Below are 26,713 nucleotides of genomic sequence, written 5' to 3' on the forward strand. Positions count from 1 at the left end.
GCCCAGGATGCATGCTAGGTTGTGTGTTATCCGAGCATCGGAGGACGTGGCCCGAGAGAAAATGGAGCATGCGCGGGAAAATAGATCGTTGAGTTTCCCGGTTACGGCTTTCTTATTTTAGACAACTCAAGTGTAAATGCAATCCTGACCTTTAAACATCCACCCGTTGATATATGAAAAATATATGATACAAGCAGTAAACAACCGGCCAAGCATTCTCTTTCTAACGTAGTCTGCTGCTGTCTTACAGCATGCTGATTTGCTAAATATAATTCGTAGCGTTGCCATTGGGCAGAAAGCCGCTGCCCACAAAGCGGGCTCTCTGAGTAAAAGTGTCCCGTAAAATATCTTTAATAGAAAAACAATGCATTTTAAAACATTTCACTTGCTGTACGCACGAATGACCCCGAGGATAAAAATAACTCGCATGTGGATGCAATATATAAATCAGGAGATAATATGGAACGCTACTAGCTAGTTTTTTTAGAATGTTCTCATGCTGGAATATTGTGATGTCTCTGTAGGACCCAGTCACTGCAGGGGCAAAGCAAGCGACCGGGAAACAAGAAAGAGAAGCCGTGTGTCGTTCATGGGAAGGTTTACGCACACGGGACTTCGAAGAAAGCGCTTCTAGAGAGTATTTCTTCCGCCACAGACAGTGGGATCGATTGCAGAGACTGCCCCAAACTCCTCCCATCTCTGTCCGTTCTCTCTCTGCAGCGGTTAACTTCGCTGCTTCTCCCAGCAAGAGAGTTTCCCACCCCCTCCATCTGGACTTGGCTGAAGGAAGGTAGCGGATATGACACCAACGGAATCTTCAAGAGCCTCCGGCCTCCCTCTGGAGTCCGCCCTCTCTGGGTGCTCTTCGCAAATCTGAGCCCGCCGTGCGCAGAAGCCTAGGGTAGCCCGCTGGACTTGATGGGGCAGACAAACCATCCCAGCTGCGGCCCTGAGGCCAGCCACCCTGCCAACTGGCAGACACGGGAGTGAGACCACCCTAGGCAGGCCAGGGCGCAAGAACCTCTCTGCTGCTCCACGGAATCAGGAGAATTAATAAACGCTTATTGTTTTAAGCCGCCACATTTGAGAGTGGCTTGTATGCAGCACGAGCTAGCGTAGGTGCCCGGGTGGTGGGCCCCGAGTGGTTCCTGCCTCGGGGAGCCAATCGCGCTGCTCTTGCCAGAATGTGCCTGACTGTGAGAGCCGTTATTTACAAGTCTGTGAAGCCTGCTGGGCGACATGCTGATTGCTGGGGCTTGTTTATGGGGTACAGGGTTGCCGTAGGTAACATGTGATCGTGCCAAGCCCTAGGGGACCTTCTTGGGCTGGCAGCCACCTCCGTGAAGCGTCTTATAAATTCTGGTTCCTTGGGGTTTCCTGCTGGCCTGCTGAAATGACTCAGGTCCTTGAAGCTGGGGAAGTTCTGGGACTTTCTGCACCAGTTAAGAGTTCCCTATACCCCACAGCCTCTGAGGGTCCTCTGACATTTCCATAGATTTCTTGGATTTGTCCTGACTCCAGTGAGAATCTTTGGGATTAGTCACAGAAGCTCCAAGGACAGTGACAAGGGCAGACATCCAGACTCTAGCTCAGAGGGCAGGAGGGTGTCAGGCCCTCTGGGGGCAAACGTCACTCCTGAAGAGGGCGTTTGGCACTCCTCAGAGGCAGGCAGGTGCATTGAGTGCCTGGGTTCCACACGGGATTTGGCCACAAACTACCTCTACATTTCTGACCATAAATGAACAAACAAACAAACAAACAAGATGCGTCACTTTGCTGGGTTTCGGTTTCCCAAATCTATGAAGTGGGGAGAAGTGGGTTGGAGGCTATTTGCTGTCTTTGGTGGATTTCACCAACGGTCTCCGGGAGTCATCTCCCAGACTTCGCACCCTGCCCTTCTCCATCTCTCGCTTCTTTTGACTCTGCTCTGTCATCCCCCCCCCTCCCCCCCGCCAGAATCATGACTTTCGGGATTTGGAGGGAGAATGGAGGCTGGCCCATTTCAGGATGAGGACAGGAGCCATGCACACAGACTCTACCAGAGCTCACGTAACTGAGGTTAGTGACTTCTCTCGGGGGAACATTAGCGAGGGTCTGGCAAAAACGGATGTAGTGTTGGAGGTCTGGCAGAAAAGGAAGTGTTGGAGGCGGAGGAGGGCGCCGCCCCAGAAGCAGCCTGGAAGTGTCCGATCTATTACACTCTCTTGTAAATAACCTCCTATCCACGGAGGGGCGCTCTCTCTGGCACGCTCGCTCCCGCTCCCCAAATCTCTCTCCCTCTCCTCTCTCCTGCTCCCGCTGCCGCTCCCTCCCACGCTGCCAGCTGATCGACTGTTTTTGCAACACCAGGTAAGGACTTCAGCCTGTGGGTTTCCTTAATTCATTTTTCTCTGCGATTTCTGTTATCCTGACAAAGTTTTGGTTTCTACCCTCCATTCATAGACTAACCACGCTAAGTTAATATGTGGGGGTTTTCTTTTGCTTTTTAATGGGCTCAGGGCTTGAGTTTTTTCATATCCTGAAGGCTTACAAGCTAGTACCAGTTCAAAACCCGCCAGTGGCTCCCCATCAAATAAAACCCTTACTGGTTCCAGTGGCCTGAACGTCGCCCTGGAACAGCCTTTCCTGCCGCCCTTACCACTCGGCTCTACCTGCGGATCCTGGAATACACCAACACCGTTCCCCCCGCACGTTGTGAACCCAGGTTCCTCTTGCGACACACTGCTCTAGGGGGAAGCAGGACTTTTCAGATCCTGCAGGATGTTCTGACGTGTGGCCAGGGTTGAGAATAAGTGAACTAGAGTTCATTTAGGCTCAAAGCGTCTCCCATGTACATGTGGGTGTAAACCACCTGGGAATCTTGTCCCAGTGCAGGTCCTGATTCCGGAGTGGGGAGGGGCTCGGGCGTCCACAGTTCAACTCCACTCCCAGGTGATGCTCATCGCGACCCTGGGGTGAGTTTCCTAAGATCAGGGAACGCATCTCATTTCATGCCAACTGTGAAGGTTTGCCGACTGAAAGCCTTGCGAGTTGCCTCGGCCTCCAGTAGGTTCTCGTGACCTCACATAAGATGGCACGTGCCACCTAATCAAGCCGTCGGGCTCTGTAACGTGCATCTGGATGTTGTAACGGGACTTGACGTGGGTGACCGTTTTGTCTTAAACCCTTACATTCTAGAGCCGTGACGGTTTTGTTCTGGACCACGAAGGAAGCTTTCATGTCTCCCGCGATCATAGAATGGGCTTTTGTTCTTCGGGTTCCTCCCCATGGCTGTTAGTCCCTCCTCAGTCTTGCTGGGTTTGACACGGAGTGAGGTAGGCTTCAGCCCGAGAGATTTTCTGAGGGAAAAAGAGGCGAAGAGTGCCGCTATCCTTTCGGTAGCCAATATCCTTTGCGTGCTCATAAATAGCCCTGATTCCTGACACTCATGCTGCGTAGATTTCGGAGTCTGTGTTGTGTCAACATCTTGATCAAGTACCTGTGTAGCGTTTTCTTCTGCATTCTTCTTTGTGCCACTTTATATATCTTCCCTGCCCAGAGCGCCCGCACCCCAAAGTCCTCCCTCAAGCACCTCACTTAGTCACCCACTAAATCCGAAACGAAGTCACCCCCGGTCTTGCCCCATCTCGCACCGGCGGAGGAGATAATCGAATTTCCGCAGCTGCAGCCTCTCTCCTCCCCAGAGTATAAGAGAATGGAATTTCTTCCTAACGAGGCTAACAGGGGTATTGTTGTTTCAGGGTTTGTTGACAGGCGGAAGATTTATCCTCTCCGCTCTCCTTCCTGACTCAGAAGAGATTGCGGACCTGGAAGCTGCAGTGCCTCTGGGTCACTTGGTAATTTAAAATTGATGACTTGGAAAGAGAATGGAGATAAAGATGCTGTCCTGGGATGTGTCCTTTTATAGAGAGGTATTGTAATTCGGGGGCATGGCGTTCCCTCATGCAGTCCTTTGGAAAAAAAAAAATAGCACACAGTGGTTTATGGATGTACTCTGATCGCTGAGTTAATCAGCCCGATACGCACGGCCACTCCTTTCTGAGCGTAGAGACAAAGACGTACCACTTGGTGATTAGAACAGGGGATCGCGAGGGTGCTAATTAAAATCTTACAAGTAAAATGGTATGATTCTGTTCTGTCCCATTCAAAACCAGACCTGACTACTGTGCTATTAGAAGTCACAATAGAGGCTACCTTGGGGTGGGGGTTAAGGACTGGAAGGAAACACAAGGAGTGCTTTCTGCTGTTCTGAACATGTTCTGTTTCTTGATTCCTTTACCAATTCCACCAATCCGTACATACTTCTGATTTGTGCACTTCTCTTTGCATACCGTCCTTCATTAAAAAGCTTACCAGTAAATCTCCGGCCCCCTTAACACTCTTTTTAGTCAAGTTCTCTGCTTACGAGTACATCCCAAGTTGAAGAAAAATCACTGTCCGAAATGTATTTGGAGATCAGTGGTTTGATTAAAGGACATACGCCCCCCCCCCCCTCCAACCGAGTGTTCGGTTTCCCACTCAGGCTTCAGTGCCGTGTGCGTGTCAGTGCTGTGCCTGATCCTAACAGCTTGGCTTTGGTGACGCTTAACGCCGGAAAATCCGTGACTTGGATGGAGCTGCGACCTTAACGGGCTTCTTTATCTTACTAATGAATTATATCTTAGATAGGTGCTTGCGTTGAAATATGCAGCCTGCCGTTTAGTTATTGGTCACTGAAACCGCCCCACATCTTGGTGACAGCACTCACTCTCAGTGCCCGCAGGACAAGACGAGGGACCCTTGTGATCAAGCCTCGTGCTTCCTGGATGCTAATTCTTTCTCCACACAATGGCGCAGGCTTTGCTTTTACCACGTTACGGAATGAATCAAAACGTTGAGACGGATGATATGGGTGCCCGCTTTACTCCCTAGGAACAAACCAGGTGTAATAAATGAATCCTTGGTGTTTTTTTCTCCCCCCCTCCCTGCTGTAAATGTATTTATTTAATTTCTGGGGTGGCTATATCTTCACATGGCTCATGAATCACAAAGCATAGATCGTATATAGGCAACGGTATTTCTCCCACCTCTGCTCTCCGTCAGCCAGTGTCCACGCCCCACCATCACTGTCCATAGTGTCTTTGTATCTTCCAGAGACTATTAGTGTATATTCATTTTTTTTTAATTTTTTTTAACGTTTATTTATTTTTGAGGCAGAGGGAGACAGAGCATGAACGGGGGAGGGTCAGAGAGAGAGGGAGACACAGAATCGGAAACAGGCTCCAGGCTCTGAGCTGTCAGCACAGAGCCCGACGCGGGGCTCGAACTCACGGACCGCGAGATCATGACCTGGGCCGAAGTCGGACGCTTAACCGACTGAGCCACCCAGGCGCCCCTATTAGTGTATATTCAAATACAATTGGAAAATATCGGTAAGAGCCTTCTGTCAGGCTTCTATGATCATTAAAAAAAAAAAAAAAAATCCCTGTTTTGGGATCTTGCTGCTCAACTTGTGATCTTCGGACCCGTGGCATCAGCATCACTTGGTCACTTGGGAATTTGCTAGAAATGCAGAATCTTAGGCCCCGGTCCAGAGCCACAAGTCAGAATCTGCATTTTGCCAAGATCTCCAGGGGATCTGTGGAGCCTGAAAGCATGAGAGACAATGCTGTGGGGGAAAGGGACCTTGGGAGTAAGGAGATCGGTGGATTACAAAGGTACCCAGCTTATCCCAAAGGAATTCTTTGTTCTTGGGAGGAAAAACTAACTCAACAGAGCCTCATTATCCTTGTCACAGTTTCATCAGAGATTTTTTTTTTTAGGATTCTTTTTTACAAAGTTATTTATTTTGAGAGAGAGGCAGCACAAGTGGTGGAGGGGCAGAGAGCGAGGGAGAGACAGAGAATCTCAGGCAGGCTTGAACCCACGAACTGTGAGATCACGACCTGAGCCCCAATCACGAGCCGGACGCTTAGCCGACCGAGGCATCCAGGCGCCCCACGTCAGAGAGTTTTCTGCTGTGCGGGTATGAGATGATGCTCAATTGTCTTCTTCGTGTATGGTTCTCTGAATGCCTGCCCGTTTCCTCTGGCCCTAGCGTTTGAGGACTTTGACCTGTGCGTGTCTGGACCGGCATGTTGGCTGGCTGGGTGTTGAGCAATGGACGTGGCCCCCACAGGGAGTCGGTGCCTAACAGGAGAATTTGGTAAGTTGCTGGCTTCCTAGTCCTCTTTCCCCAAAGTCCCTATCTCGCTCCCCCGGTCCGTTGCCGGCGTCTGCTTGCCTTCAAGCCTCCGTCCAGCGCCCTCAGTTGGAGGCAGCGCCAGACTGCTTTCCAGCTAGCACCCTCACCATCCTTTGTCTTTGCTCCGGGCCGTTCCTTTTGGGCTCAAGGATCCTACCCACAGACCTCAGACACGTTGTCCTGTTCCAGTCTGAGGATCTGGAGCCAGTTATCAACATGAAAAACAAGGGAAAGCAATTGCTTTTAGATTCTCATTGCTTCTTCGAATAAGAACATAATGATACTGTTTGCGGCTGTCAGTGGAGGGAAGAAATTCCACGGGTTGGTTGCGTCCCGCAGTGACGCGTGACCTTCTTTTTTGCCGGTTAAGTCTGTTGATGGGAGACATTTTTGGTATTGGTATTGGTATATTGTGGTTTTTCCAAGAAGGGACCTAGTAAAACTTGACACACTTCCTTTCCTCTACTTTTGCAAGTTCTTTCCTGAATAGATATCAGCCACAGAACATACCTTATACCGCTCGACCATTGGCTGCTACTCTAGATTTCCTTCCCTGCAATTTACAATCACTGGGCATCTGTCACAGTCTGATGCTGAGAATTTTGTCTAATGACCAAACCACATTTAAAAACTTTTTACTCCGGCAGGTGACCTTAACACACGACCTCCCCTCCTAACAGATTTTTAAGCGCGGGATATGTTATTGTTGACTGTTGGTACAGTGTTGCATAGCAGATCTGTAGAGCGTGTTCATCTTGCCTAACTGAAGCCTTATGCTTGTCAAATGAATTTTTATTACGTTATAAAACGTACGTATACGTACATGTATAAAACGCATATGTACGTTTTATGTGCATGTATACGTTATGATTTTTAAGTGGGATACGTTATTGTTGACTGTTGGTACAGTGTTGCATAGCAGATCTGTAGAGCATGTTCATCGTGCCTAACTGAAGACTTATGCTTGTCAAATGAATTTTTATTATGTTATAAAACGTTACGTGTACGTACACGTATAAAACGTATATGTATGTTTTATACGTGTACGTATACATTACGATTTTTAAGCGGGATACGTTATTGTTGACTGTTGGTACAGTGTTGCATAGCAGATCTGTAGAGCGTGTTCATCTTGCCTAACTGAAGCCTTATGCTTGTCAAATGAATTTTTATTACGTTATAAAACGTACGTGTACGTACATGTATAAAACGCATATGTACGTTTTATGTGTATGTATACGTTACGATTTTTAAGTGGGATACGTTATTGTTGACTGTTGGTACAGTGTTGCATAGCAGATCTGTAGAGCGTGTTCATCGTGCCTAACTGAAGCCTTATGCTTGTCAAATGAATTTTTATTACATTATAATATACATACAAAGGTGCACATCAGTGAGATTTCAAAGCAGGTTGCTCCCACGAAACCAGCACCCAGATCAAAACAAAACAAAACAGAACATGAGCTCCCTCGTGCCTCCTGCATGGTCACCACGTGCCTCCATGGGTAACCACCGTCTTGAGTCCTAAAATCATACTAAACCGGCCTGTGTATGCTGTATGTGAATGTCCTCCTGTACTGTGCTCCCTTGCGCCTGGCTTCCGTCACTAAGCATGAGGCCTGTATGACGCTCCAACTGTCTTCTGTGCAAAGTTGAAGATCGTTCATTCTCGTCGCTGCATTATTTATCCATTCTCCTGTTGCTGATTGTTTTGTGGTTTCCAGTTTGAGGCTATCATGACTAGCACTGTTATGAAACTTCCTATCCGTGTCTCTTCATGAAAATACATGACGTTTTTCTCTTGGGTATATACCAAAGATGGAAATTGCTGGGTGATGCTGACTTTTTAACGTATCAAGGCCGATTATCTTGTATGCGTGAGTGCCAAAGAAGCAAGGTATGCGATTAGACGGGTACGCATGCGTTCAGACACCTAAGTACAAGAATTGGAGCTGGAATCCCCACCCCCGCCCCCCAGCCTTGTGAAAAAGGATCTTTTTGCCTACCAGCAATTTCTGAGCTCCTGCCTTATTCCAGCTTTCCAAGGATGCAGTGTTGATTGCTTTAGTTTATTTTATGATTTTAATGAGATCACCCCCTGCGCCAATAGCTTTTCCAAGCATGGCACATCCCGGCTCCATAGCGAGAACCGAGTCAACTCTCAGCTGTGCGCCAGCAGCAGCTAAAAAATGGCTCTTCCTGATTTTCTGCCGTAGGATCTCCATCCTTGAGGGTGAATAGTAGAGGCAGGACACGCCATGAGCAGAGGAGGTGGTCGTCTGCATGCTGTCACTGGAAGCTCTGCCTGGCCCTTAAATAGCGCTGCCATAAGCACCCTCTTCCTAGAGGGCGTGGGACCCCCACCGCCCACGCTAGCATTTTAGGTTAGACCACGGAGGCAGGGGAGGTGCTGCTGGAAGGCTACTGCTGAAATGTATGTGCTTCCTGCAGAGAGAAGAAGGGTCTTTGTCTGTCTCCCAGGGGGGTTAATAACTCATAAACTTGGCAGTCGGGAGAACTCAGTGCGTGTGGCACAGGAAAGAGGGTTTTAATGGAGGTGACAAGGCTAGGAGGTGAAACAGTGGGGACTTGAGGGGGAGGAACAGAGTCTTAGGGCAGTGTAAGGAGAGCCCGGGCCTGGAGGGGATTCCTGGCAAGACCCTACGGACCACCTAGAAGGCAGGGCCGGGGTTAAGAGAACACCCAAGAACAAAATGTCTGCTGAGAAATCGCTCGGATCTTTAATGGTCTGTGCTTTCGATTCTCTGACTTCATCTGTTGAATAAAACAGTATTTTGATTCTTACACTTAAAAATCTTTACTGTTTGTACTTTCTTTATTATGCTGATCTTATTTGGTATATTTTAGTCATTTCTTGTGGGAGAGGGTAATGGGGCCATAATTTGATAACTTCTCAGCTCCAGGCTGTTCAAGACTTTTTTCTATCAAATGTGTAATATTTTCTCTTTATTTATGAATATATATATATACACACACACATAATACATACTATATATATGTATATATATAGTGTTTGATATCATTAAATTCCATCATAATGGTGATTTTGAGGGAGAGGAGGCATGTTCTTAGAGATTCACCCACATTGAACAGACTTCAAGAACCTTTATTGTTTTTCTGATTATAAAATAAGGCATACTCATAGGAAATTCAAATTTTACAGAAGTGAAGAAAGTAGGAACCCCAAACCCTGGATACCTTGAGTGTATGTTAAAGGTATAGCGGGACTCAGGGATATCTGTTGCTCATATTTTTTGAGAGTAAGGGCATACTTTTATTTATTTTATTTATTTATTTTTTTTAATTTATTTTTGGGACAGAGAGAGACAGAGCATGAACGGGGGAGGGGCAGAGAGAGAGGGAGACACAGCATCGGAAACAGGCTCCAGGCTCCGAGCCATCAGCCCAGAGCCTGACGCGGGGCTCGAACTCCTGGACCGCGAGATCGTGACCTGGCTGAAGTCGGACGCTTAACCGACTGCGCCACCCAGGCGCCCCAAGGGCATACTTTTAAAGAAGTATTCTGACTACTTCTCATACAACAGGATTAAATGCATATGTTAAATACATTCCTTATAACAAATGTCCAATTGGCCATGGGATGTGATGGCCCTTCTGGGAAACACAGCAGAGCCTGACTTCTTCCTTTGCCTCTTCCTGGCCCCTTCTCTGTCTTCCACTGAAATTCAGGAAGCAACAAGAGTAAGTACATAACAAGACAACTCCCTGTATTCAAAAGGAATTTTTAAAAACCTAAGAAGTGTATAAAAATTGCCACAAAAGATTATATAAGAATGTTCATAAGTCTTCCTCCTCTTAGCCAAAACCTGGCGATGATCCAAATCTCCATCAGTGGGATAACGAATAAACAGATTGTGGTGTATCTGTGGTGTATCATTTGACATTATCAGCAGTGAAAAGGAATAAGCTACTGATCAGGCAACATTAGGCGTGATTCTCAAGAGTGTTTTGTTGACAACAAAACTAAACAACAGAATGGGAGAAGATATTCGCAAGTGGCATATCAGATAAAGGGTTGGTATCCAAAATCTGTGAAGAACTTATCAAACTCAACACCCAAAAAACAATCCAGTGAATAAATCGGCAAAAGACATGAACAGACACTTTTCCAAAGAAAACATCCAGATGGCCAACCGACACATGAAAAGATGCTCAACACCATGCATCATCAGGGAAATACAAATCAAAACCACAGTGAGATACCACCTCCCGCCGGTCAGAATGGCTAAAATGAACAACTCGGGAAACAACGGATGTTGGTGAGGATGCGGAAAGAGGGGACCCCATTGCTGGTGGGAATGCAAACTAGTGCAGCCACTTTGGAAAACAGTATGGAGGTTCCTCAAAAAATTAAAAATAGAGCTATCCTATGACCCAGCAATTGTACTACTAGATGTTTATCCAAAAGATGCAAAACATGCTGACTTGAAGGGGCACATGCACCCCAGTGTTTATAGCAGCACTATCAACGATAGCCAAATTATGGAAACAGCCAGATGTCCCTCAACTGAGGATAAAGAAGATGTGGTGTATATACAATGGAATATTACTCAGCCATCAAAAAGAATGAAATCTTGCCATTTGCAACAATGTGGAGGGAACTAGAGCGTATTATGCTAAGCGAAATAAGTCAGTCAAAGACAAATGCCATGATCTCACTCACACGTGGAATTTAAGAAACAAAACAGGCACACAGGGAGAGGAAAAATAAGATAAAAACAGAGAGGGAGGCAACCATAAGAGACTCTTAAATACAGAAAACAAACAGGGTTGCTGGAAGGGAGGGCGGTGGGGCGATGGGCTAAATGGGTGATAGGCATTAAGGAGGCCACTTGTTGGCATGAGCACTGGGTGTCATATGTAAGTGACGAATCACTAAGTTCTCCTGAAATTAAAAAAAAAAAAAAATGTGTCTTTGAGCACAAGAAACCAGAATCAAGAGTACCTAGTATATATGATTCAATTTATGTGCAGTTCTCAAACAGCTGAACCTAATCCGTGGTGACAGAAATCGGAACAGTTGTTGGCTGGGATGGGGACTGGGTTGGGGGAGGTCATGGGCAGGGACTGGCTACAAGGGGCACAAGGGACTTTTGGGGATAATGGAAAGGTTCCATATCTTAAAGAAATGAGGCGGTGTGTTCATAGGCATATACATTTGTCACAATTCACCATTGTGTCTTATTATGATCTGTCCTCTGTGTTGCATAGAAATTCTATTCCAGCAAAAACAATCTTTTAGTAACAATTTTAATGTTTGTTTATCTTTGAGAGAGACAGAGTGAGTGGGAGAGGGGCGCAGAGAGAGAGAGAGAGAGAGAGAGAGAGAGAGAGAGAGAGAGAAAGAGAATTTATGCAGGCTCCACACTCAGCACAGAGCTGTCAGCACAGAGCCCGAGGCGGGGCTTGAACTCATGAACCGTGAGCTCATGGCCTGAGCTGAAGTCGGATCCCCAACTGACTGAGCCACCCAGGTGCCCCAGCAAAAGTAATTTTAAAAGAATCCCGTAGTAAGTGAGAGAGGGCATTGTCCAACCGACACACCTCTTACTGCTCCTTCCCTTCTGCCCCAGGCCTTCCGCAATACCGGGGACATGCTGAATGCCCACTGAAGGACTTCCCATGAGTTACCATTCCTGGGGCCACCATCAAGCCCTGGGGGACAAGAGCCCGTGGATAAATACTCCAGCTTGTCAGGTGGACGATTCTGGAAGGTCTTCTATGGGCCGTTTGGTGGTCTTCATGGAATCGAGTCACTGTAAGCTGTGTAAAGCACCTTTACAGCGGCCAGTTCTCCTTCCCTCTCGCACTCTCCCTTAACTTTCACTCCTCCGTTTTGGGATCCACTCCCAAACAAATTACCTGCATCCCTACCTCAAGTTCTGTCGTCAGAGGAACCCAAACTGTATAGGGTGGGAATTACTGTGGTTCCTGCTCCAGTATTCCCCTGCTTCCTTATTCCTTTCTTTCTCCCCTCTCCTCTCATTCTCTAAGACTGTGTTTTAGGGAAAATAGAGGGGAAAGAAGATGCATTAGAGGCAAGGTTAGCAAGAGAAATATATGTATATTGCCCATGAAAGCACCGTAATCTAATTGCAGAACATTTTCATCGCCTCTGAAGAAAACCTTGTGCCCACGGGAAGTCACTTCCCACCCCCACTTGCCCGTGGCTCCTTCACTCTCCAGCCTCTGGCAGTTACTAGTCAGCTTTGTCTCTCCGTGGTCTGCCCATTCTGGACATTTCGTATAAATGTGTTTAGTCAGGAGGTATAAACAACCCAAGACCATCAAGAGATGATTGGATAAACGAAATGTAGTATATACGTACCACATAGTATTATCCAGTCACGAAAAGCACTGAAGCTCTGACACGTGCTACAACGTGGACCTTGGAAATATTATAATAAATGAAAAAAAAAAAACCCTCAATCATAAAAGACCACATCTTGTACTATTCTATTTGTAGGAGATGCCCATTTACGTGGATTGGTCCTACCTTTTGGCTAGTGTGAATAGCGTTGCCCGAACCTTCAAGTACCAGTTTTTGTTTGGACACCTGTTGTTAGTTCTTTGCAGGTGTCTACCTCGATGTGGATTTGTTCGGTCATTTGACAGTTCTGTGTTCAGTTTTCAATGTTTTATTTATTTTTGGGACAGAGAGAGACAGAGCATGAACGGGGGAGGGGCAGAGAGAGAGGGAGACACAGAATCGGAAACAGGCTCCAGGCTCTGAGCCATCAGCCCAGAGCCCGACGCGGGGCTCGAACTCACGGACCGCGAGATCGTGACCTGGCTGAAGTCAGACGCTTAACCGACTGCGCCACCCAGGCGCCCCTGTGTTCAGTTTTTTAACGAACCACCAGACTTTTCGGTAGTGGCTGTACCATTTTATATTCCCACTGGTAATATATGAGCATTTCAATTCATACGTTGCCTTTTTTTTTTAACCTATTCCCCAAGCTTTCCCTCAACGTTTATGGGAAATACATATATAATCATCCCTCATTTACTTCTCGTAAAGTTGTAGATTTCTCTTACCAATCTTCCTCGAATGCACCTCCCTCCACCTCTAGTTTTCCTAAAATGCGGTCCTTTGTACTGACAGAATTCCATTGGGAGGATTTCAAGCCCTGAAAGGAGTAAGACAGAGGTCACGGTCTCTTTTCTCCCAGAATATTCTTTGGTCCCTGAGGACATTTACCCACCTCCTGCCCAGAACCAGCTCTGTGTCGTAGTGAGTACTGGGAGACAGAGCTTTCGGCAGGACCTAAAATGATAACGGTAGTTACCCCTTGATAGAGAAACTTCACCTGGCTTTCCCCCCCCCCCCTCCTCTCTCCTTCTCCCTCCCTCAGAATATTTTGTATAACTTTTCATGTCATACTGTAAGAATGTATTGTTTGCGGGGCGCCTGGGTGGCGCAGTCGGTTAAGCGTCCGGCTTCAGCCAGGTCATGATCTCGCGGTCTGTGAGTTCGAGCCCCGCGTCAGGCTCTGGGCTGATGGCTCGGAGCCTGGAGCCTGTTTCCGATTCTGTGTCTCCCTCTCTCTCTGCCCCTCCCCCGTTCATGCTCTGTCTCTCTCTGTCCCAAAAATAAATTAAAACGTTGAAAAAAAAATTAAAAAAAAAAAGAATGTATTGTTTGTAACTAAAAAACAATCGCAGGATAAAAAAATGTGAGGCTTAAAAAAAAAAATGTCCCCAACGATGTCTCAGTATTTAAACATGCAACACCAGTTATGTTAACTTAAGGTTGCTTTTCAAATTCCCTGTAATTCACAACATGCTAAGTTGACGTTGGACCCCCTCCCTCTGAATTGGAAGAAAGTCTCAGTTCTTTTAGCAAATACTTCTAAGAATCTCTTGGGATGCTCGTGATGAATGGTGTACAATTGTGAACATACTAAGAACCACTGAATTAGTGCATTTAAGTCAGTGAAATTTCTAGTATGTAAGTCATCTGTCAGCAAAGCTGTTAAAAAAAAAAAAAAAATTAGTCCTGGCCCAGGGAAGGGAATCAGCACTAATTTTAGCAAACAGTGTTCTTCCATTTTAAATTTGGTTGGTAAGATTCCAAGGATCATAAACAATGGAGAGAGAATTAGACACCTGTACTCATGTACTCTTTTCCCCAGATGTCCTCTTTCCTGCACTCATTCATTAGTTAAATTATTTAACAAATATTTAAGTATTAATTAGTACTGTGTGCATCTAGATCAGTTGTTAATTCAGAAAGAGAAACAAATTTCTTTAAAACAACACCCAAACCGGGACTATATGGAAAGGGGCCCTCTGACTTGAGAGCCTTGTGAGCCTGTGCTTTCGGTGGACAGATTTGGACTGTGGCCCCCTCTAGCCCCCTTCCTTTCAGTGAGGGACAGGGACATAGAAACTCGCCTCATGCATCAGGATGGTTCCTAATCAAGGCTCATGTATTAGTGATATTTTCTCTCTTCTTTTTCTTTCTTTTGTCTCTATTCTCGATGCTGTGGAATCAGGGGCTGGGGTGGGGGTGGGGGTGGGGAACAGCCGACCCGAAAGGGATGGTCCCTCCCAGGGTTGGCTAATTCCTGGAGAAAACAGACAGTTCGACCTGGAGTGTGCCTTTCATATGCAAACGAACAAATCCAGACCCCATACCTCGTCCGCCTCTTCCATCTGGCTTTTCCATTCCAGGCTGATATTCCCAGGTCCTAATCACCCCCGGGGCCCAATCAGACAACTCAGGACAGCCCCAGACCACACTGCAGAGATTATCCAAACCAGGCAACCCTAAACCTGTTTATCCTGTCCTTGCAGCGAAAACCACAGTAAAGGCTTCTACCCACATTGTATCTTTACTCTTTCTGCCTCCTGATCCACTCTGTTCTCTGTGTCTGTGCGACCCTGCGCGGTGTGGCGTGCCCCTTCTTTCGGGGATCTGTGAGTAACAAACTCTCTTTTCAATGGTAACATCTTTTGATCGGTTGGCTTCGTCGTATATTACTTGAATAAGAAAAACCTTACCTTTTAAAACAGCTGGCTGTATTTAAGGCTAAGTCTTCAAAGATCAAGAGAACCAGGCGTTGATATGGGTGGCTCCGTTCTGCCCTGGGCCTAAGTATTAGAGGGGAAGATTTGTTCTGCACATAAAATACAGTGACTATCAGGATAGATTCAGAGATGCTGATAAGCATCCCTTTAGACTGTAAGAAGTATTTGGGGTGTGTGTGTGTGTGTGTGTGTGTGTGTGTGTGTGTGTGTGTATAGGCCTTGATTCAATTTCAGTAGGTCAAGACTCCAACATCAATTTAACATGTCATGAATTACAGGGGATTTGATAAGCAACCTTAAGTTTGCATAATTTAATAGAGTTGCATGTTCAAATATTGAGACACCACTGGGGGGATTTTTTTTCAAAAGCGCTCACATTCTTTTCTCCTTTGATTTATCATTTTCTAGTTATAAATAATACATTCCTACAGTAAAAAAAAAAATAGAAAGCTACACAGAATTTTCTGAGGGAGAAAGAGAAAGGAAGAGATTGAAATAAGAAGAAAAAAAAACGGGCACCATTTCTCTACCAAAAAGTAACTACCGATATCCCTTTAGGTCCTGGTAAAGGCACTATCTCCCAGTACTCAGTACGGCATAGAGCTGGTTCTGGGCAGGAGGTGGGCAAATGTCCTCAGGGACCGAAGAACCTTCTGGGAGAAAAGAGACTGTGACTTCTGTCTTATTTCTTCCATGGTTTGAAATAGTCCCCGTGGAGGTTTGTCAGTGGGAGGGACATGGAAATCCCCAAAGGGACCATCACAGAGACGAACCCTTGATGGGTGATTGGGGTCCAGTACCAGGCCCTACATCTGGGCGGATGGGAGGTTGTCTCGGACACAGTGTGTGTGATCCAGCTCCGACAGCTTCCCTTACGTAGAAAAGGGGCTTTAGGGACAGTAACGGAGTGTGTGAATGTAAACTTGGTTAGAGCTCAATAACTAACTCGGGTGGTATTGCGTTTCCTTGAGAACCGGCTGTGGCTGGCAGAGATCTGGACGAGGGTGAGGGTCCCACGTCCCCACTGGCACCTTATGGGGACCACAAAGGCAAGAAACAGAGGCTTACTAGGGGTCGAACAGAACATATCTAACTTTTGTGCCAAGTCTGAATGTGTCACATGCCTTTATTTATTTAACCCTTATACTTTAACACTCACAATACAATGAGAGGGTTGAAGTAAAGAAATCACTCCCATTTACAGAGGAGCAGGTGACGCACAGAGCATTGAAATACTTCACAGCACTCCTGAAGGGCTGCACTAAACTGTACTCTTCGTCGGACATATTCACTTTCCTCTCCACACACCTCCTTCTTGCTCTGTTGACTGGGGACTTGACCCCTGTCCTTCAGTCACCTGTTCTCGCAACACGGACTACCCCAGAAGTTAGTGGCTTAAGACACGACTTGAGTAGTCCTCATGATTCTGTGGTTTTGCTGGCGCTCAGCTGGAGTTTCCTCTGCTGGTCTCACTTAGGGTCTCTTCATGCACCCACCTCAGCTAGGATCTAGCTGAGGCCAGGATGGTCTCTTATCCTTCAGGACTCCCCTTCACATGGATTCTATTCACTCTGTTGTCCAGTCTGGATTTTCTTCCAACTTGTGCCCTAGGACACAGGAAGTTGAAGCTGCCAGCCTTCTTAAGAGCTGGGCTTAGGGGCGCCTGGGTGGCGCAGTCGGTTAAGCGTCCGACTTCAGCCAGGTCACGATCTCGCGGTCTGTGAGTTCGAGCCCCACGTCAGGCTCTGGGCTGATGGCTTGGAGCCTGGAGCCTGTTTCCGATTCTGTGTCTCCCTCTCTCTCTGCCCCTCCCCCGTTCATGCTCTGTCTCTCTCTGTCCCAAAAATAAATAAAAAACGTTGAAAAAAAAATTAAAAAAAAAAAAAAAGAGCTGGGCTTAAAAAATCCTCAAGTGATGGGCATGCAGGCTGGTGCAGCCACTCTGGAAAACAGTATGGAGGTTCCTCGAAAAATTAAAAATAGAACTACCCTACGACCCAGCAGTTGCACTACTAGGCATTTATCCAAGGGATACAGGTGTGCTGTTTTGAAGGGACACGTGCACCCCCATGTTTATAGCAGCACTAGCAACAATAGCCAAAGTATGGAAAGAGCCCAAATGTCCATCGATGGATGAATGGGTAAAGAAGATGTGGTATATATACACAATGGAGTATTACTCGGCAATGAAAAAGAATGAAATCTTGCCATTTGCAGCTACGTGGAAGGAACTGGAGGGTATTATGCTAAGTGAAATTAGTCAGTGAGAGGAAGACAAAAATCCTATGACTTCACTCATATGAGGACTTTAAGAGACAAAACAGATGAACATAAGGGAAGGGAAACAAAAATAATATAAAAAATAGGGAGGGGATCAAAACATAAGAGACTCATAAATATGGAGAACAAACAGAGGGTTCCTGGAGGGGGTGTGTGGGGGGGTGGGCTAAATGGGTAAGTGGCATTAAGGGATCTACTCCTGAAATCATTGTTGCACCATATGCTAATTTGGATGTAAATTAAAAAAAATAGAATTAAAAATAATACTAAAGTAAAAAAAAAAATCCTCAAGTGACCCTTCCTGCCACATTCTGTTGGTCCAAGCAAGTTCACAAGGCCAGTCCAGATTCAAGAGGATGTGTGGAAACAGGCCCCACTTTTTGATGGACATAGCAGCATATACATACAGAAAAGGAAGGAATTGCTGGTAGAAACCATACCATGTGACTTACTTTATTTAGTAAAAAAAATATGAGTGGATGTGACATCCAAGCAGAAGCTTTAAGAGTGTTTGCAGAGTATAGTTTAGTCTCTGCTGTCTTCCGCTAGAACATGTATTTTTCAAATCAAGATCCCTCCTTCAGTCAAGAAGGCACATGGTACAGAGCCTATCACGACCCAGAGTCAGGATCATACTCAAGGCAGCTTACCTATGGCTACCTACACGTCGGATGAAGGAGAAATATGTATTTGTTGCTGTAATCAACATTTGTTTGTTAGGCAGCATAACCCAGTGGTAACTGACGGGTACACACGTAGAGCTGGGATTTGAACTCAGGCAGCATAGTTTGGGAATCCAGACTCTTCAGCCAGCACCCTCTCCACTTGACGTGGATTCAGTGATAATCCAAGTTCAATTTTGGATTAAGGAGGCCTTGGATGTTCTGAGACAGACGGAAACCGTTGGGGAGGTGCTGAGAGAGACGTGGTGCAAATGTGAGGAGGTATGGGCTACAGGAAGAAGGTGAACTGTTAGAAGGATATATGATCAAATTTGTATCAGAAGCTGGACAAGTGGGCCATTCTCCTTATTCAACTACTATGTGCAACCCAGCTCGTGCCTCAGCTGTACCTTAGCTCCCCTCCTAATTAAAGGAAGCTTTTACTTTTATTGTTTAGCTTTTTTAAAAACCTGAAAAACAGAACCAGGTTACCTTGTATGGGGGAGACATACTCCCTCGGGAGTCAGCATTGCAAACATCTTTACTGATGTTAAAGCCCGAGACAGAACTGTTAAAAATGTCATTGTATTTTATTTATTATTTTTTATGATTATTTTCTTTTTAGAGAGAGAGAGCCTGAGTCGGGGAGAGGGGCAGAGGGACAGAGCATCTCAAGCAGGCTCCACGCCGAGTGTGGAGCCTGATGGGGGGCTCGATCTCGGGACCTTGGGATCCTGACCTGAGCTGACATCAAGACTCAGATACTCAATTGGCTGAGCCACCCCGGTGCTCCTAAAAATTTCATTTTAAGTGCTGAGAGTTTTCTCTATACCAGAGCAATGGTCACCTCTCAGGTCTCATGTTACCCGACCTGCGAGCATTATGAGACAGAGCCGAATACCCCTCATCCATTAATTGCACTTCCTCCGTGTGGCTTCTGAAACCCTGCGCCCTTGGGGTTCCTCCTCCCGCCCTGGTTGTTTTTTCTCAGTATCTTTTGCCAGGTCCTCCTTTCCCGAGCTCCATTTTCAGTCGTTATCTTTCCTCTGTCTACGCCCGCTTCTTTGGTGAACTCATTTGATTTTGAAATAGTTGACATTCTGTCCGTGTACCAGTGACCCCAAATTTACCTGCAGCCCAGACCCCTCTCCTCAACTCGAGGCATGCTCATGTGACTGCTTATTTGACATCTCCATTTGGACGTCAGACCTCTCAAAGTCACCATTCCGAATGGAACTCCTGGTTTCCTCCCGCTCTACTGCTGGTGTTTCCATCTCAGTTGATGGCAACTCCATCCTTTGGGGAGTTACTTAGCCCCAGATCTTTGGAGCCATCTATATTCTTCCTTTTTACCCTCCGTTTTCAGTCCATCAGGAAATTATGTTGATTCTACCTTCCACATATATTCACAATCCCCTTCCTTCTCATTACCTCCCCATAACCACGATGCTCTGAGCCCCAATCGCCTCTCACCTGGTTCATTGCCATCGCCTCCCAATGGGTGTTCTTGCCTCTACCTTCACTCCCCTGCAGTCACTGTCAACAGAGTCAACAGACTGATACTTTGAGACGTAAGATCACGGCACTTCTCTGCCTCAGTGGCTTTTCATTTCATATTAATATAAAGCCACAGCCCTTAATTTAACTTGCAAGGCTCTAGATACGATCTGTCTCCCGTCAGACAGAGAGCACTTCGTCTTGTACCCTGAGTGCAGGCATCGATCCAGACACATAGGAGGTATATAAATATGTACTGAATGGATAAATGAATGAAACTAGTTATAGGAGAAGCCTTCAGTCCCCCAGCGAAAGGTAAGATATGTTTGTTCAGAATAGAGGTGTTGTGTTTTGATCGTTAAAGTCAGAAGTCTAGCGAGGTGTGTTCCTGTTTTTCACAAAAGCTGGTAAGACAGTACAGATGGAGAGGAGTTTAGCCTACCTCACCAAATTCTTTCTTTTCTTCTGCTTCCAGGACTGGGTTGGATGAATTCAGCAGCCCTCAGCTACACTGTAATGGCCCATGGCCACATCTGGCTTCTCTGAGCTCACACAGCTGTTCTGTCAACTCCCCGTGGGTTTATGTCCCCGCCTCTTCTAGGAAACTGCACTGCCTATTGGCAATTAGCCCCAATGAAGCAGCAGGAGTTTCCTGAGGGGAATGCATTGCTGACAAGTATAATTACTATTAGCAGCTGTGGGGCCTCTGGCTCCGTGAAAGGAACCCATCCACCTGTCAGAGCGGGCAGCAGGACTGCTAAAGCCGCACCTAGCAGTCAGTTCATGTCTCTAAGCCAGGCCAACTCTGTGCCGAAAACAAGAGACTGGCATTTGGAAACCAATTGAGAGCACTTAACTTCAAATGTTCAAGTTTCTGCAGCCCAGCTGCATGGGTTGTGGAGTCGTAGCAAAACACCAATTCACATCTCTCCGTTCAATGCGATCCTTGTCTCTTCCAAGCATCCACAATGCCTGCCTATCCTTAGAAAGCAGTGGGGACCCCCTCACAGGGATGCAGGAATGTCTAATTGTGTTTATTTTGGTCAAAAAAGAAAGGAGACAGGTTTTGCTAATAACTGACTGACCCTAGTTTCTTTCGTGGGTCAGTGTATGAGACCTTCACGTCTCTTCTGGGAGAAGATGTGCAGTTCTCCAGTGAGGAGGGTTTATGGTGGCGCCCTTTTGGTGCTGTGTTTCTATGGAACTAAATGTGATTGCCGATTCTTTTCTGCTTCTGAAAGATGGAATCTAACTGTACTCCCACTTGAATCCAAGCTTAGTGACTTACTTGACCAACAGTGTATGATAGAAGTGACTCTGTGCCAGTTGTGGGGCTAGCGTACGAAGAGACTAAGCGCTTCTGCATTGCACTTTTAGAACCTTGGGCAACCATGCCGTGAGGAAGCGCAAGCTATGCAAATGGACAGGCCGTGTGGGGAGATGGCTGGTGGCCCCGGTGTTCTGTCTCCCAGTCAACTCATCCTAGATGACGTTCCAAGCATCATGAAGCAGAGGTGAGTTGTTCTCACTGTGCCTTGTCCAAATTGCTGACTGACAAAACGTTAATATTGAATAATACTGAATTATTGTTTTAAGCTCCTGTACTCGGGCATACTTGTACAGCAGTAGTTAGTAGAAACAATGACCAGTTTTCGTAATTGAGAGGATTTCGTGCTTGAGAGGATTTAGAGATTGTATTAAGAAGTTTAAATAAAGTCTTGAGACACTGATAGGGACCTCAAGAGATTCTTACAAAGAATCCTCAGATGGATGAAAACACCAAGACTAATACCAGTAAACTTAGGAGCTGACCGTCCTCCTCGTTCGAACTAGGTTTTCATCACCCATATTGTGAGGTAAAAAGGTGACACTTTTATGAAACCTAACAAGTAGTTATCCCCAAATCTGAGATTATTAGAGAAGACCATTTGAAAAATTAATAGACACCCGCTATCGTTAACAATATACGTCACCCTGAGTATATACGAGTCTTCAGAAATTAGCTAACGTGAAGCTATCGTGATTAGCAAGACATTAAAAGCTAAGTGTTCAGAACATGAAACCAAACTACAGTTCACTAGAAGTATATTTTTGATACCATTAGTTAAAAGAATGTTTAGTTTATTTTACCCCGCCCTTTAAAATTGTCTGTTTTTATGTGTTTTGTAATTTCTACATAGTGTGAACTATACCATACACGTAAACTACACATGTAACGGTGTAAAATGTATATGTGCAAATTAAATAATAATAATCAAGCGCGCATTCCTGGACCTACCACCCAGCTTCAAAAATAGAACATCACCACCACCTTAGAAGCCCCCTTAGAAGGTCATGTTGCTCACCTTCCACGTGAACAGTAGCCTGGATTTGAGATTGCCAATCAGCTCATTTGCTTCATAGGGGTTTTCTTAACTCGGTGTGAATCTGTTAGTGATACACTGCTTAGTCTTCCCCGGTTAGACCAGTAGACAGTTGGATTTAAGCTGGATGGATTCTGTAGTGACCTGGCCTTTTCACTGAACTTTGTGTCTCTGAGTCTCATTCACGTTGACGCATGCGGCTGTGGTTCATTCGCGTCCACTGTTGCAACTCATTCTAGGGGATGAATGTCTCAGTCTGATGATCTTGTTACTTGTGATGGAGAGTTGGTTATTTTCAGCATTTTGTTGTCAGGGTGAAGACTGCTGTAAGCATTCTTTCTATACCTCCTCGCACATGTGCAAGAAGTTCTCTAGCTTACATACCTACAAATGGGAACTACTGGGTCATAGATATGTACGTGTTCAACTTCGCTTTTCCAAAATCGATGAGCTTCTAGCAACAGCGGCTGAAAGCGCGTGTTGTTTTACATTTTTTGTCCACCCTTGTTATTACCTGACTTCAATCTTGCCATTCTAGCCTGTGCAAAATGGTATTTTGTAGGGTCCATTTGTGTTTCCCTGAATGATTAGTGATTTTAGCATCTTTGCGTGTTATGGCCTTTTTTATTTCCTTTTTGGTGAGCCATCCACATCCATTTGTCAGGAGCACCCTGTCTTAAATATTACAGCCATTAAATAAGACTTGATGGCTCCTAGGGTATGTCTTTCCACCTTATTTTTCTTTTTCAGGAGTGCTGTGGTTATTGTTGGTCCTATTCTCTTCTATGTAATTTTAGAATCAGCTTGTCAAATTTCACCCTAACCCCACTGAGCCTTTGATTAAAAGAGCATCGACTGTATGGATTCGCCTGGGAAGAGTTGACATCTTTACAATGCTGAATCTTCCAAAACAAGAATTTGCTCTATTTCTCCATTTATTTAAGTCATCTTTGTCTTTCTATCTAGGATTCTAATTTTCCCATAAGGAACATACTCATCTGTTGCTAGATTTATTCCTGGAAACATTTGTCTATACTGCTCATTTTAAATGGCAATTTTTTACAAAATTGTATTTTCTAAGTACTTTTTTCCTGGGGCGTAGAAAATCGATTGGTTTTCGTATTTTGTGTTCATATTCAGAAATCTCGCCAACCCATCTTTTATTTTTTCCCCAACTGAGCCGTTCTTTCTACCATGTTCGCTCCTAATAATGTATCCTGTCTCTCTCACTTCCCCGCTGCGTACATTTTCCCCTTTCACGTCTTCATTCACCCAGGCTATTTTTACCCCCACCCCCCCACCCCCATTTAATCTTTTTTACCCTCGGTGAACACTCACACCAGTATCTTTTTTCTGCTCCGGATTGCCAGCCCATCTTATTAATTCTAATAATTTATCCATAAATTCTCTCGATTTTTCTGCATCGGAAGTTATAATCACATATCGAAAGAATTTTGTTTTTCCTTATCGATCCAAAACCATTTTGTTTTTTGCTCTTACTGTATTGGCTACAAGTTCCAAAACAATGCTGACTGGAAGCTGTATCAGTGAGCTCAGTTATAATATAGTAACAAGAGCCCTGCAAATCTCAGTGGCTTACAAATTTTTTTTTTTACTTGTGCTTCTTGTCTACATTGGGCTGACCGTAGCCTCCAGTTTATTTTCATTCCAGAACCAAGGCTCAGTGGGCATCCTCTCTCTGGAGGATTGCTAGGAAGTTAAATATGGTAGAATCAACATTCTAGTTTTTTTTTTTAATTTTTTTTTTAACATTTATTTATTTTTGAGACAGAGAGAGAGCATGAACGGGGAAGGGTCAGAGAGAGGGAGACACAGAATCTGAAACAGGCTCCAGGCTCTGAGCCGTCAGCACAGAGCCCGACGCGGGGCTCGAACTCACGGACCGCGAGATCGTGACCTGAGCCGAAGTCGGCTGCTTAACCGACTGAGCCACCCAGGCGCCCCAACACTCTGGTTCTTAAACCTGTCTTCAGCAGTGGGCACATCACTTCTAATCACTTTCATTAGTCCAAGCAAGACTATTGGCCAAGTCCGACACCAGCAGGGCGGGGATGTAGAATCCTAAATAGGGAGCAGCAGCAAACATTGTGCGCAGTAACACAATCCACCACAGGGCCTGTACCCCCATTATTTTACTACCGGGAGAGCATCTTCAAAAAATGCTTCACCTTTTGGAAGCAAGTTCAACTTTGTCTTGTGAGCATTTTGGCTTTCTCTGTCAGTTCCTTCTCGTAGCTGGCTGCAACTTTGTGGCTGCCTAATGTGGGGTCTATTCTCCTGTCAGTGATCTCTGTTTATGTTTCCCCTGTGTCTTTTTCCTCACGTTCTTCAAGCCCTGGTGGAGGAACGACTCTTCCATGAATCCTTCACCGACTAAGCCCAGCTTTCCGTATTAGAATCCCTAGAATGTGCCCTCCATGTCACCAAGCCATTGACTCATTATATAGACCATTGTGCTCTTCTCGTATGAATCAGTGCTCCAACATACGTCTTTTTTTTTTTTTTTTACCTCATTAAATAAGCTATAAGAATTAAATGAGAGGGGCGCCTGGGTGGCGCAGTCGGTTAAGTGTCCAATTTCAGCCAGGTCACGATCTCGCGGTCCGTGAGTTCGAGCCCCGCGTCAGGCTCTGGGCTGATGGCTCAGAGCCTGGAGCCTGTTTCTGATTCTGTGTCTCCCTCTCTCTCTGCCCCTCCCCCGTTCATGCTCTGTCTTTCTGTCCCCCCAAAAATAAATAAACGTTGAAAAAAAAATTTTAAAAAAAGAATTAAATGAGATATGTGGAAACTTCCTCCTACGTAGTACCTAAATTATGTGTTTCCTTTATTATTTAAGAATATTTACTTATACTCTACAGAGAACAACAGAAATAAAGGCAATAGGTGACATAAATAGAGAGGCTAGAGATTGCTAATAGATTGAGACATATTAGCCGTGGTAAGGCAAGTAGAGCATATATATTGAACATCGACAAGAAGGACCCAGTCAGACTAAATACCCACAAGAATTGTAGATTTCTTAAGTCAGCTACCCATTAGTGACTCCCGTTCTGGCCCCACATGGCCTCTGTTTGAGACACACAGACAGAAGCAGCAGAGTGGCAAATTATAACAGTGGCCAGGCATACTTGTCCCTCTTTCTCACCGATAGAGCAAGAATATATTACCTCCAGGTGATTCCTTTTTTTAAAAAATTTATTTATTTTGAGAGGGAGAGGGCTGGGGAGGGGCAGAGAGAGGGGGAGACTCCCAAGCAGGCTCCGCTCTGTTAGCACGGAGTCTGGCACGTGGTTGGAACTCATGAACTGTGAGATCATGAGCTGAGCCGAGATCAAGAGCCAAACGCTTAACCAGCTGAGCCACCCAGGTGCCTTGTCTCCAGGTCATCTCCACTTGCTGAGTCTCCTTGTTCATTTTTAACGCTGATCTTTATAACCACGCCACCAGTAGGTGATGTGACAGTGGGATACAGGACGTACACATTTGGCGTAACTCATGTTTCAGGCGTCGTGGTCCTTCTATCCCACGTGTACCCGATCCCAAATGTGTCAACCACTCCGTTTCTTTCCCTTTACGTCTCTCTTTTTCTAAGTCAACTCAAACTATGTGATTCGAGCGCTGAAATTTGATCTGTGAGCCTTTCTGTTTCTTTTTTTTTTTTTAATGCTTATTTATTTATTTTGAGAGAGGGGAGGGGCAGAGAGAGAGGGAGAGGGAATCCCAAGAAGGCTCCACTCCGTCAGCACGGGGCCCGACGTGGGGCTCAAACTCAGGAACTGCAAGATCATGACCTGAGCCTTAATCAAGAGTCGGACACTTAAAACGAGTGAGCCAGCTAGGCGCCCAAGCCTTTTTGTTCCGGATCCCTTGGTGTAGCTTGTCTGTTGATGTTCGTGGAGTCTCCGGATTCGTCAAGATAATTTCCTCCCCAAACAGTTTCTGTCACACGGGTGTCCGTCAGTATTAATTACTGTCAAAAACAAAAGCACAGACCCAAAATGGAGTCACTTAAGCTAGACCACATCACCAGCGGGCGGGGGCGGGGGGGGGGGGCTCAATACCTAACCTAATTAGGGTACTTAGGCGGTTTTGACCTCCCCTAGAAATGTAGTTTTTACTGGCCAGTCAAGAATTTTCGGGTCAGCGCCCGTGGGGTCATCTGTCACACAGGCCTCTCCACCCAAGGGCCAGTGGCCTTGCCTGACACAGTCCTTTCTTTTCATGATTCGCAAAACCTCCTTACCCCCTGCCTCCTTCTTACAAACCTCTTCCATTTTTTATAGCTCCTTGCAGCTTCCCTCTGCCTGCTGGATGGGACGCTCCCCGATTCAGGAATTGCTTAAAAAAGCCAATTACATCTTCACATTCACTCGGTGAGTTTTGTTTTTTAACAGTACCTTCATTTTTTTCTCCACTAAGCTCTTTGAGGTCAGGAGCTATTTTTTCTGCTTTTCTAATATTCTCTCTAGCATTCAGAGTTGGGACAAATGATAACCATGTAATAGATATTTATTGATGAACTTTCCTCCCAGTTTCATGTAGGCAAGATGTGAGAACCATGGCATTACATTCCATCATATGAAGTTTTTGTT

General features: G+C 45.6%; 1 long non-coding RNA gene across 2 annotated transcripts in view; it reads left to right on the top strand.

The window, feature by feature from the left end:
• Positions 1-2,300: 2,300 nt before the first annotated feature.
• The window catches only part of LOC109496470, a 79,137-nt gene continuing 54,724 nt past the window's right edge, over positions 2,301-26,713 (top strand). The window contains exons 1-6 of one of the 2 annotated variants that reach the window (XR_006593059.1): positions 2,301-2,349; positions 3,741-3,911; positions 6,077-6,184; positions 11,839-12,023; positions 21,115-21,251; positions 26,405-26,494. This is a non-coding gene — a long non-coding RNA (uncharacterized LOC109496470). The remainder of the gene's footprint in view (positions 2,350-3,740; positions 3,912-6,076; positions 6,185-11,838; positions 12,024-21,114; positions 21,252-26,404; positions 26,495-26,713) is intronic. The other variant, XR_006593060.1, reaches the window with a different exon arrangement.

Source organism: Felis catus, chromosome X (genome assembly GCF_018350175.1).
Source record: "Felis catus isolate Fca126 chromosome X, F.catus_Fca126_mat1.0, whole genome shotgun sequence".
NCBI classification, from domain to species: domain Eukaryota; kingdom Metazoa; phylum Chordata; class Mammalia; order Carnivora; family Felidae; genus Felis; species Felis catus.